The sequence below is a fragment of the Aotus nancymaae genome, unplaced genomic scaffold, assembly GCF_030222135.1.
Source record: "Aotus nancymaae isolate 86718 unplaced genomic scaffold, 86718_ANA_hifiasm-v0.15.2.pri h1tg000131l, whole genome shotgun sequence".
Lineage (NCBI taxonomy): Eukaryota > Metazoa > Chordata > Mammalia > Primates > Aotidae > Aotus > Aotus nancymaae.
The window spans coordinates 1,628,274-1,641,981 of record NW_026988546.1 but is presented as its reverse complement, the minus strand read 5'-3'; the positions used below and the strand labels follow the sequence as shown (position 1 = coordinate 1,641,981).

General features: G+C 45.4%; 1 non-coding gene across 1 annotated transcript; it reads left to right on the top strand.

Annotated features, from left to right (window-relative positions):
• The first annotated feature begins 13,314 nt into the window (after nt 1-13,314).
• On the top strand, nt 13,315-13,455 carry LOC135272814 (U4 spliceosomal RNA). Its single transcript, XR_010340774.1, has one exon. It is a non-coding gene; the product is annotated as a U4 spliceosomal RNA (small nuclear RNA).
• Nucleotides 13,456-13,708: the final 253 nt, after the last annotated feature.

The following is a 13,708-nucleotide window of genomic DNA, read 5'->3' as shown; positions in this document are numbered from 1 at the left end:
AGTCACACCAGGAAGTGAGGTGGGGCCTGCTCAACTGTGGGAAGGGGAAGGGCCTTTGTGTGTGGACAGTGATGCGGGCCATCCTGGTGGCCCTGAAGTGATTTTCTACTCACTTCCCTTGACTCCCTACTGCCTTCTTCCATCCTGCATGTCCTGAAGGCAAAAAGATATTAACCAGGACTCTGAAGTCACAAGTGACAAAAGCTCTACTAAATTGGCTAAAGTGAATTGGAAGTAGCTAGAGTAGCCAGAAAAATCCCTATCAAGACATCACAGCCGGGTGTGGAGGCTCACACTTGTAATCCCAGCACTTTGGGAGGCTAAGAATACAGAAAGATAACCTGAGGTCAGGAGTTCCAGACCAGCCTGGCCAACATGGTGAAACCCCATCTCACTAACAAAGTGTTGCTATTTATTATATTAGGTAAAATTATAACACCAAAAATAGCATCAACCAATTGATATGCCCATGTTGTTACTCATGTATTATCACTGTTTCCCCTTATTGCATTTTATAAGTATTAAACTGTTTTCATAGGAAAAATCTTTCTATTTTAGTACCTTGTATTGCGCTTTTTTCTAGTTTGTTCTCCACGTTCATTTTGTACTGGGTCCCACAAATTATGTTGCCTGCCCTGCCCTTAAGCCTTCATGTACTTACAGCGTGTGTTCCATGGCTGAGATGGCAGAGATCTTTTAGGGGAAAAACTTGCACGAAGAGTTATATAGGGCCGGGCACAGTGGCTCATAGCTGTAATCCCAGCCAGCACTTTGGGGGGTCGAGGTGGGTGGATTACTTGAGGTCAGGAGTTCAAGACCAGCCTGACCAACATAGTGAAACCTGGTCTCTACTAAAAATACAAGAATTAGCTGGGTGTGGTGGCAGGTGCCTGTAACCCCAGCTACTCAGGAGGCTGAGGCAGGAGAATTGCTTGAACCCAGGAGGTGGAGGTTGCAGTGAGCCAAGATGGCACCACTGCACTCCAGCCTGGGTGACAGAGCAAGACTCCATCTCAAAAAAAAAAAGAGTTATACAGTAAAATTCTAGATAGCTCAGGTGTCTTAGGTTGCTAGGACTGGTATAACAAAGTCCCACAAATTGGGTGTTAAACAACAGAAATGCACCTTGAACAAGGTGGGGGATAGGAACATCAACCCCCTATGTATAACTTTTGACTCTCTAAAAACTAAATTACTAGTAGCCTACTATTGACCAGAAGCCTTACTAATAACATAAACAGTCGATTAAACATATGTTGTACGTTTTCGCTATTATATCCTATATTCTTACAATAAAGTAAGCTAGAGAAAAGAAAAGATTATTAAGAAAATCCTAAAGAGCTGGATGTGGTGGCTCATACCCGTAAACCTGAAGGAGGAAAGGCGAGAAACAAACCTCTTGAACACTGAACTGAGGAAGGAAGTGGCTTTTTATTTGGCCGGGAGCTGCAGGGGGCTACAGCCTCATTCACTGAGTTGCCCAAGAAGCAGCTTCTTTCCCCTTTTATAGGCTTACAATGCTAAAGGAGAAACTGAGGTGAAACTATGTCATTGTCCATTGGCTGGACATCTGACCTTACAATGTTTTGGCTTCATTGATTTGCTAGTTCATATGCAGCATGAGCGGGAACAGGCAGGGGAGGGAGTGGGATCATTCCCTGTTTTGAGAATCTCAGTTAGCATTTTTTAAGTGAGAATTCTCACTCTTACCCTTAGCCTCACTGTCAGGGTTTTCTGGTGGGACAGATTGGTAGCAGTTCATGTAATAGGCCTGCACTGACATTTTTTTCTTGAACTGCAGCAGTAATAAATCCTTTTATTACCTGAAGGAGCAAGGGCATTAAGCAGGGGAGCAATATGCATGCTCCTATCATCAGTAACACACTTACGATAATGGTCTTGAGTCCTCCTATAGCAGGAAATCAATTCCCAAACATTGATCCAGAGTCAAACCCATGCCAGACCTGTACAGGTACATGTGCCAGCTTTGTCATGTCCCTTACAATAGTTTCAACCATCTGAGCCTGGTCATCTATTTGCAGGCAACAGTTGGTTAAATTGAATTTTCCACATACCCCTCCTTCAGCTGCCAGTAGGTAATCTAAAGCCAGTCTGTTCTGGTAGATGACATTTCTCATCTTGGTCTCCTGCCGTGCCAGGGCAGTTAGAGCCTGGCCAATTTTGTTGGTCAGGATTTCTAGGATAGCTTGCAATCGAATGATTCGATTAAGCATGTAGACTGGAGTACAATAGCCCCATGAGCCATCCTCTGCCCATAGAGCTGGCCCATAGTATTGTATTATTTTCTCAGGGGGCCATTTATCATCTTTCCAGTCCCCTATAACTACACTTCACTTGTCTCATGAAGAGTAGACAGGAAAACCTAACAACTCCCCAGTTCTTATGGGTAATAGAAAGAAAGAGGGCTTGATGGTGCCAAGGATACAACTGCCCATCCACTGGTCTGGCAGTTTGGTGTAGGCCCTGTGCCCACATATCCAGTACAAGCCAGGAGCGCTACCCAGTCCCGGTAGAGTTCCAGGTGGGTCCAGGTACACCTGTAAGGTGGGAAACTTTTGGAAAGGGTTGGTCTTGGTCCTATCTAAACTCCACCAAGTGATTGTTTTCCTGGTTTCATTATATAGCTTCTGTCCCAAACAGTCCAGCTTTCCCACTGGGACCATCATACCCCTTCCTATTCTGGCCAGACAATATTGTCCAATGATGGATGTTGTTAAGATCTAGAAGCGGTTACTCAGACCCTTTTGCACATAGGTCACATTAGGGACAGGGTCAGCAGGCACAAGCTCACGTGCTTCCTATGGCCACTGGTCCTCCACAGTAGTTCCTTCACACACACACACACACACACACACACATAAGAATGCACTTTTAAAGTCTTGGCCACATTCTCAGCTAACTGAAAGAACGAGTTTCTTTCTGGGGAAGTTCTGGAACTGATTCATTCAATGTATCATTAAAAGTTTGAAGCATCGGGTGGGGTGATTATTTCTGGATACTTCCCTGAATTAGAATGTTAACCATGGGGTCCAGTCCTTTTTCATTAATTTCCATTATTACATATTTCCCTTTCCTCCAACGAGGATTCAGAGGATTGGTGATTGTTAATTCTAATGGATTACAATAGCCAGAGGTGCAGGAGGAGCTAGTCCTCCCCTTTTGGAGATGGACTGGACCCCATGGTTAACATTTTTTTTTATCTTTTTTTTTTTTTTTTTTTTCCTTTTTAAGATGGGGTTTCACCATGATGGCCAGGCTGGTCTTGAACTCCTAACCTCAGGTGATCCACCCACCTCAGCCTCCTGAAGTGCTAGGATTACAGGCTTGAGCCACCGCACCCGGCTGGACTGGGTTATTTTTATTATTTTTTTCAGGTGGCCCAGATGACACATGACCAGTAGTTACAACATGACCACTGCATGGCCATCAGTCATGACAGATGTATTTTTTTTTCTTCTATGTTTTTGACTGTTTCCCAGAGAAGACAAATGTATTTATGCTCTGCTGTATAGCTTCTTTTTCAACCAAGATAGCCACACCCTAGCCCTTGCTTGTTACTATTGACAGCTGCAAAAGCATCAAATTTTATGGTGACCTACTTAGGTATTCCTTTTTCCTTAGCTTTCATAAATACTTGTATCCCCTAAGAAGGGACCAGTTCTCAGCCTTATTTCAAATATGGCAGACATGGTAGGTTCAAATGGGTTATAACATATATTAGGTTGGTTGTTCCCTGGGCTGCACACCTGGTACTGGGTAGCATTATATAAACAACTTCTTTTGAGGCTTCCAGTGCATTCATAATAACTGTAAAACAAGAGGACTATGGAAACCTTTTGTTTTACCTTAATAACCTTATGTATGCACTGGGAACAATCCTCAGATGGGAAGCTTACATTTACTGGGGCAGCAAAGATACAAGTCCATAGTCCAAAGAGAAGGAGTACCTGTCCCATGGGGGCAGTCCTCATGCTTCAGCCATGTGTAGATCAGTCAGCTTCCAGGGTGTGACTGGAGCAGGGCTTGTTGTCTGGTTTTTTTTAAGGTGATCTTGCACGGGTTATGGAGATTTGGCTTTGCTTCCCACGTGTCTGGTACTACACGTTTCACATGGCTGTGATGGATCCACGCAGGAACTCCCTTGACCTTCACAATAGCTGGAGTTGTTAGAATGACAGTTTGGGGTCCTTTCCACCTCAGTCGTAGGGGAGCTGCGTTCCAGTCCTCATCCAAACTGGGTCACCTGGTGAGAAAGGGTGAACTGGGGAGAAGAAGCTGACAGAGAATTTTTTATGACTCATTTAGACACCTTTTTTTTTTTTTTTTTGCCAACTTTTCTAAAGCCTGTAACTGCTGACATAATTTAGTAATTTAGTTTCCCCTAATTCCCAGGGAGTTCCTGGGAGTCCCCAGAGAATGAGGGGAGGCCTACGATGCAGGATTTCATATGGGGAATATCCAGGTTTTTTTAGAAGGTGTACATTTAATTTGAAACAAAACCATAGGAAGGACCTGAACCCACTTTAACCCTGTCTTCTGGCACACTTTCCCTAAGCTATTTTTAATAGTTCAGTTCATTTGTTCCACTTTGCCTGATCTCTGAGGCTGGTAGGCAGCATGTAGTTTCCAGTTTATTCCTAGCATTTTCACGGTACTTTGCACCAGGTCAGCTACAAATGCAGGCCCATTGTCTGAGCCTACTCGCAAAGGCAGTCCAAATCTAGGGATGATGTCTCTTAAAAGAGCACGAGTCACTTCACAGGCCTTCTCAGTCCGTGTTGGGTCGGCTTCTACCCACCCGGAGTAAGTACATACTTGAACCAGCAGATATCGGTTACCTCCGCACTTCGGTATTCCAATGAAGGCCACTTGCAAGTCTTTAAAAGAAACACTTCCATAAGCCTGGATTCCTGGTGGAATTGTAGGTTGTTGTCTGGCATTGTGCTGTCTGCATGTTACACACTGTTATGTCACTGTTTTTGCTAGTGCAGATAAATGAGAGATGTAAAAATACTGGCCTAACAATTTTTTAAGGATTTCTTGACCAAGGTGGGAGGTTTCACGGACAGCTAAGACCACTGCAGGTCCTAACAGCTGCGTCCATCTGACAGACGTATCCATTCTCCCTTTATTTCCTTTCCACCTTCAGTTTGAAGGAATTTTCTTTCCTTCTCTGAATAAACTGGCACCAACTTTGGGACCTGGGGCAGTAGGGGGGCCACAACTGATGCCCAATATGGGATAGATGCTGCCCTCTAGGCCTCCGCATCTGCATGGGCATTTCCCTGGGCTACTGTGGTGGAGGTTCACTGATGTCCTCAGCAGTGCGTGACTGTCACCTTTTGGGGCTTTTATTTTTAAATTCTGTCCCAAAGTTAGCTTGTTAGCCTCTTGTGCCAGTAGGGCAGCGGCTGCTAAGGCTCGTAGACACAGGGGCCATCCCTTGGAAACTCCATCCAGTGGTTTGGACAAGTATGCCACAGGTCAAGACCACGAGCCCACAGTCTGGGTCAGGACCCCTACAGCAATTTTTCTCTCTCAGACACATACAGCGTAAAGGGTTTTGTCAAGTCCAGTAGTCCCAGAGCCAAGGCAGACATCAGTTGTTTGTTTTTTAACTGTGAGAAGGCCCCCCGCCGCTCCAAGCGCCACTCAAACAGCTCTTCATTTCCCCCTACTATGGCTTCATACAGGGGTTTAGCCAGAACTGCAAAGTTAGGAATCCACAGTTTGCAGAATCCCACTGCTGCCAAGAATTCTCGCACCTGCCTCCAATTCTTCACCAGCAGGTTACCGATAACCTGCTTCCTTTTTATTCCTAGGTTTCGCTGACCCCTGCTGGATAGTGTAGCAGGAGCAGCCGCGGGAAACAGATCTCTCAGACACCGAAGACAGGAGGAAGGAGTTTATTCAGCCAGGAGCAAGGTGGCATAGTTGCCTAACAGCCAAGCTCCCCTAACAAAGGAAGGTTCTGTCTTTATATAGGCTTATACTTTAGATGTTACACGTGGAAGAATCTTAGGTTTATAGCTTAACATATGAAAAGTGTCTCGGTTTACAGTCTCAGGAATTACATATAAAGGGCTTCAGTTTACAGTCTTAGGAATGAAAAGGGGAAGTTGATCTGAGATGCCTGGGTCTCCCTCTTCACCAGTAAATCCCATATAGCACACCTGCTATTGGCAAATCTGGGCCTTCATTTTAGAGATCTTGTATTCACAGGTCTCCAGGTGTCTGAGCAACAAGTCAGTTTCCCGGGCACATCCGGCTGCTACCAGGTGTCCCAGCAAAAGGTCATCCACGTACTGAAGCAGCACACAACCTAAGTCCTTGGCAGACAAACTCTGGAGGTCCCAGGCCAATGCCTCTCCGAAGATGGTTAGGGAGTTCTTGAACCCCTGTCGAAGCCGAGTCCAGGTGTACTGTGTTGTTACGCCTGACTCCAGATCTTCCTACTGGAAGGCAAACAGTTTTTGGCTCTCAGGGGCTAACCGGACACTGAGAAAGCATCCTGTAAGTCTAAGCGAGTGAACCAGCTGTTCTTAGCTGGCAACAGTCCTAGCAAAATATAGGGACTGGGCACCGTGGGGTGCAAGGTCACAGTTGCCTGGTTGACCAAGCGCAAATTCTGCACCGGTCTATAGTCCTTGGTCCCGGGCTTGGGGACAGGCAGGAGAGGTGTGTTCCAAGGAGACTGGCAGGGAACTATAATACCATAAGTTTTCAGGGGTCTGAGATGGGCCTGGATGCCCTCAAGAGCTTCCCTTGGTACTCGTACTGCCTCTGTCTAACTGGTAGTGCCCCTGGCTTTACTTTGATAACCACTGAGGCTTGGTTTACTGCCAACCCTGGGGTGTGGTCTTCTGCCCAGACCCGTGGCCATCCTTGGTTAGCCCAGGGGTTAAAAAAGAGTCTCCACTCCTCCCTCAGGACTGGGAGAGCCTTGATAATTTCTGCCTCAGGCAGTTTGAGCTGCAGGGAGCCCTTATCAGTAAAAGTGATAGTAGCTCTTAGTTTGCTCAGCAAGTCTCTCCCCAAGAGGGGTAGTGGGCAGTCCAGCACGTACAGAAACTGATGTATAATCTGGTGGCCTTCCATCAAACAGGTCCATGGTAGGCAGAAAGCCTGTTTCTTTGAAACTTTAGTGGCCCCAATTATATTTATTGTCTTACTGAACAAAGGAGCTACAGGTTGGGTCACCACTGAGTGGTTTTTGTTTTTGTTTTTAAGTTTGCTGTTACTGTTACACTGTTTGCCTTAAGCTGTTGAGCCTGGCAACTCCCACACACAGCTGTGCAGACAGCTCTCCCTTGTCTTTAGGGTTAGCAATTGAACTCTTTTTATCTCTGATTTTTCTTTTACCATTTTTTATTTATTTATTTATTTATTTATTTTGAAGCTACCAGCAGAGCTTATCATCTTTCTTTATGCTGGGCTCAGCTTGAACTACGAGCGTTTTGCAGTAATTTGCTAGATAGGGCTGCAGCCACGCAGGTTGGGTCTGAATTCTGTTTAGCCATAAGTTAATGTAAGGGAACTGGTCCCGATGCCCTGGCTGTCCTTTGACCTTGACTACCACCTTAAATACATGGCCAATTGCTGTTGTTTTTTTAATCTGTAGTTCCTTTGTCTGGCCGGCTGACACCAAAAGAAGGCCATTCTAATTCACAAAGAGTTTTTAACCTTTGAGGAGACAACTTTACATTATATTTCCCAGAAAAACCTTTCTTGCAATTGTTTAGCATGCACTCCAAAGGAGTAGGTGCAAGTTTTGACTCATTTCCCATTTTGATTTATTGCCTCCTTCCTCCACCTTTATGATGCACAATTACACAGATTCTGAGTTTCTGGTGATGCTTAGTCAGGAGGATCCCTTAAACCCCCACAGTGCTCCTGCCTTCTGTGGGGACCCTCCTTTGGACTGTATGCACTACCCTAGGACAGGCCAGCCATGCACTTGCCTTGGAGCCCACAGCCCCCACTAAGGGATCTGTGTCTCCCCTCATCACTCTCCACGTTGGTTCCTCCCAGAACCATCTCTTGCACTTACTCACACACCTCCCTCGTCCCAAGACTCCTCAACGGATGTGGCAGGCCCCTCCCACGAGGGAGGTTCACACACCTTTGCTTTTAAGACTCCTTAACAGACACAGCAAGCTCTATCTCCCCACTGCACTTTGGTGGTTTCACTTTCTTGATATACCAGCTCAGCGTGCTCTATCACGGCTGCTCTGGCGGCAGGCAAGCTGTGCCCTGCTGCACTATGTCAGCTGCCAGCCCAGCAGGCTCTATCCCGCTCTTTGCTGGCTCTCAGGATATAAGGGTTTCCACATAATCTCCAGCTACCCCTGGAATGGGCACCCCTTAATCCTAGAGAGAGGCGATTAAGCTGCTCTCACTTGCCCTCTACAGCAGGATTTTCCCCATCCTCTACGACAGGCCTTTCCTCCCTTCCACCAAGTCAGAAACAGAAAGAAGTTTAAGGAGCCAAGACTGGCTTACAGAGTAACAAAATTAAAACCAAAGTGCTGAGATTCACACACACACTCACACGAACAGAACCAAAACTAAGGTGCTTATCTTGGCACACACACAAGAACAAAACCAAACCAAGGTGCATGACTCCGTCTCAAAACAAACAAAAAAAGTAAAACTAATTGAAAGAAAATCAGTGAAACCAAAAGCTGGTTCTTTGTTGAGAAAATCAATAAAACAAAAATCTCTAGCCAGACTGACTAAGGAAAAAGACACAAATTTCCAGTGTCAGGAACGAAGGTAGACATCATTACAGACACCACAGACATTAAAAGGAAAATAAGGGTACAATATGAACAACTTTTTGTCAATGAACTCAACATGTTAGATAAAATGGACAAATTCTGTGACAGACACAAACTAACGAAGCTCACGAAGAAATAAACAACCTCAACAGCTATCTACCTGAAAAAATGAATTGTGGGTAATAACTTTTCTACAAAGAAAACTCAAAGCCTAGATGGCATCACTGGTAAAATATGTCTATCCATATTTAAGGAAGAAATACCACCAATTCTACACAAACTCTTGTAGAAATTAAAGATGAAGGACTGTTTTCCAATTCATTCTATGAGACCAGCATCTTGATACAAAACCAGGCAAAACTATTTTTGTCTGGGAAAGACCAAAGAGAATTATAGGAAAAGAAAACTATAGATCAATAACTTTCATAAACATAGACACAAAAGTTCTTAAAATTTTAGCAACCTGAATCCAACAATATCTTTAAAAGGATAGTATGTCATAATCAGGTAGGGTTATTCCAGGAATGCAAGTTACTAAAACTGAGAGCACCAAAGGAACCCCAGTGCTAGGGCGTGAAGCAGGTAAGAAAAGAAGGTGCTGTCTGCCACATGCTGAGAGGGTGAAGACAGCAGGCAGGGAGCAGCTGTTCCTGTGAGTTGGGGGGATTCTCTCTCACCTCTCTCCCTTTTTTCTCTGTTTCTCCTCTAAAGTAAGGTTTCCAAGCTCTTCGCCTCACAGGTATCTCAGGGGTAATTGACAAGCCCTCCTGCCTCTGTAGCTCAGTTTTCTCTATAGCCAGATAATGGCTGGGCATGGTGGCTCACGCTTGTAATCCCAGCACTTTGGGACACCAAAGCGGGCAGATGGTTTGAGTCCAGGAGTTCAAGACCAGCCTGGCCAACATGATGAAACCCTGTCTCCACAAAAACTACAAAAATTAGCCAGGCATAGTGGTGTGTGCCTGTAGTCCCAGCTGTTTGGGAAGCTGAAGTGGGAGGATTGCTTGAGCCCAGGAGGTGGAGGCTACAGCAAGCTGTGATCACACCACTGTACTCCAGCCTGGGAACACAGCAAGACCCTGTCTCAAAAAAAGAGGGGGCGGGGGCTGGGTGCAGTGCTTGTGTCTGTAATCCCAGCACTTTGGGAGGCCGAGGCAGGTGGATCACTTGAGGTCAGGAGTTCAAGACCAGCCTGATCTACATGATGAATCCCCATCTCTACTAAAAATATAAAAATTGGCCGGGCATGGTAGCGTGCACCTGTAATCCCAGCTACTCAGGAGGCTGAGGCAGGAGAATCACTTGAACCCAGGAGGCGCAGATTGCAATAAGCTGAGATGGCGCCATTCACTCCAGCCTGGGCAACAGAACAAGATTCCACTTCAAAAAAAAAAAAAAGGATATGTGCTTTGGGGGCCCTTTTCCACCTTTTCCAGAGTACGTCTCAGCCTCTCTCCACTCCAGCATTGTTGCCCCTCGACCCAGCGCTCATGGAGTTTTTCCCAAGCAAGACGCTGGCACCGCTTTGTAAATGCTCATGTGTTCATTACACAGACACTTTCTCACTTCAGTTTTCAAAATTTCATTTTAAATGTAATACATGCATGCACAAGTTAAAAACGACTCCATAAAAAGCTTACACGGTAAACACTAACTCTCCCTTCATTCACCTACATTTACCAATGGTCCCTTTCCTGTATTAAAGAGACCTGAGGTCAGGCTGGGTGGCTCACAGCTGAAATCCCAGCACTTTGGGAGGCCAAGGCCGGCAGGTCAATTGAGGTCAGAAGTTCCAGACTAGCCTGGCCAACATGGTGAAACCTCATCTCTACTAAAAATACAAAAATTAGCTGGGTGTGGTGGCAGGTGCCTGTGATCCCAGCTACTCGGGAGGCTGAGGCAGGAGAATCACTTGAACCTCAGAAGCGGAAGTAGCAGTGAGCTGAGATCATGCCACTGCACTCCAGCCTGGGCAATAGAGCGAGACTGTCTCAAAAAAATTAAAAAAAAAGAGAGACCTGAAGGTGCCTCATATACTGTTGAGACATTCATGCATGTAACAGTCTACACTCGGTGTCTGCTTTCTCTTTGCTTTTACTTAGCAATGTGTCATGATATGTTTCACATGAAATTATATAGCAGCCTCTCATTATTTTTAACGGCTGCACAGTGATCGATTTTATGAATGTATAGACACTAGATGCAAATGAATACATACCAATAACTCCATCTGCACAAAGTTCAGAAATGGCAATACTAATATGTTTTCAAAATCCAGCCTAGAGGTCACCCCTGAGGAGGAACGGGTCAGAGACCAAGGGGTAGGAGTTGCCAGGGGGCTGGTCATGCTGTTAGGGAAACAGAAGCCTAGGAGAGACAGGGTGACACTGTTCAAAAATCAACTCCATCTTTTTTTTTTTTTTTTTTTTGAGATAGGGTCTGGCTCTGTCACCCAGGCTGGAGTGCAGTGGCACGATCTGAACTCACTGCAACCTCCACCTCCCAGGCTCAAGCCAACCACCCAGCTCAGCCTCTCAAGTAGCCGGGACTACAGGCACACAACATCATGCCTGGCTAATTTTTGTATTTTTTTTTTTTATAGAGACATGGTTTTGCAATGCTGTCCAGGCTGGTGTCAAACTCCGGGGCTCAAGCAATCCACCCATTTCGGCCTCCACAAATGCAGGAATTACAGGCCTGAGCTATCATGCCTGTCCCAACTCCATCTTTTCCTTTCCTTTTTTTTTTTTTTTTGAGACACAGTCTCGCTCTGTCGCCCAGTCTGGAGTGCAGTGGCACGATCCTGGCTCACTGCAACCTCTGCCTCCCAGGTTCAGGTGATTCTCCTGCCTCAGCCTCCTGAGTAGCCAGGATTACAGGCACATGCCACCATGCCTGGCTAATTTTTTGTATTTCTAATAGAGATGGGGTTTCACTATGTTAGCCAGGATGGTCTTGATCTCCTGACCTCATGATCCACCCTCCTCGGCCTCCCAAAGTGCTGGGATTACAGGTGTGAGCCACCGCACCTGGCCCCAACTCCATCTTAAAACTAGCAAGGCACATTCCTTGCCAGTCCTGACCCGTGGTTGTAAGATGCTATGGCTAAAAGGACAGTTTAGTAATGCCTGCAAGGACAAACTCCTATTACAACAAAATGTCTAGATGCTCCAATACTGCCTAAAAATATGTGATTTAAGATAGTTATATTCAGGCCAGGCACAGTGGCTCATGCCTGTAATCCCAGCACTTTGGGAAGTCAAGGGTAGATCACCAGGTCAGGAGATCGAGACCATCCTGGCCAACATGGTGAAACCCCTATCTCTACTAAAACTACAAAGAAAGTTAGCTGGGTGTGGTGGCACACACCTGTGGTCCCAGCTACTCGGGAGGCTAAGGCAGGAGGACAGCTTGAGCCTGGGAGGTGGAGGTTGCAGTGAGCCAAGATCGGGCAATTGCACTCCAGCTTGGGCAACAGGGTGAGACCTTGTCTCAAAAAATATATGTATATAGTCATGCTTTGATGTATTTATGCATTAAAATGCCAAGAATAACTTTCTTTAAATAAAAAAGCACTAAATTTTGTTATGCTGTCAGCCCACCCTCATGTAGACATAGCTTAGTTTTTGCATAGATAAGACCCCTACATAAGAAGAGCTTAAAACAAAGAGTCTGTGTTCCCCCCTTGCTTTCTGAGAATGGCCTGCTCTGTAACTGAGTAACTTTCAATAAACAATGCTTCTCACTGCACTCTGCAACTTGCCTTGAATTTCTTCTGGATAAGATCCAATAACGCTCTCTTGGGGTCTGGATGGAGACCACTTTTCAAACAACAATGTTTCCTAAACTCGGTGGTGGTTATACAAGTGTGTTCACATTTTAATCATTCATTGAAATATACATGTACACTTGTGATTTCTGCACATTTCTGTATGACACTGTGCTTCAATTTTACAAATTTTAAGCTCACAATCCATTGGGAGATATATATATATATACAGAGAACTAACAATGGATCCGTTTGATAAACAAACATAGAACTCAACTATCTTGCAGTCTTGCAGTAGCTGACTCCGATGCCACGGGGGGCTGCCTGCATGCCAATTCCCCGCCCAATAACCTTTGGCAGGTTACCAAAGTGTGAGGACCTCGACTGTAAAGTGGGAGTAATAATACAACTACCTGATATTGTTGCAAGGATTTAATATAACCAATGTAAAGTGGGCAGAAGTGCTCCACAGGCACATAGCAGGTGCTGAATAAATGCCAGGACCAAAATACCACGAAACTGGAATTTTTAGGAGGAAAAGGATCTTTTCTTCAGTGCTCAACGAGGAAATACTACCGTCCAGCTCGCGGTGGCCGACGCCTGTAATCTCAACATTTTGGAAGGCCTAAGCGGGAGGACTGCTTAAGCTCAAGAGTTCAAGACTAGCCCGGGCAACATAGTGAGACCTCTTCTCTACAAAATAAATAAATTAAATAATAAATAAATAAATAATTTTAATTAGCTAGCGTTGCGCGGTGGCAGTATGGTAGCCAATGAGGTTTATCCGAAGCGCGATTATTGCTAATCGAAAACTTTTCCCAATACCCCACCGTGACGATTTGCAATAGAGTCGGCATTGGCAATTTTTGACAGTCTCTACGAAAACTATCTCAGTAAAAAAAAAAATGAAAAATAAAAATAAGTAAAAATTAGCTGAGGGCAGTGGTGCGCGCCTGTAGTCCCAGCTGGCTCGGGAGGCTGATGCGGGAGGTTCGCTCGAGTCCAAGGATTCCAGCCTGGGCGACAGAGCAAGACACCTTCTCTAGAAAGAAAGAAAAATACTTTGGGTGAAATATCCAGGGCCGGTCTCCTTGGAGAGGGCGCTCTCTCGAAAGAGCGTGGCCCGAGGTGCTGAGGC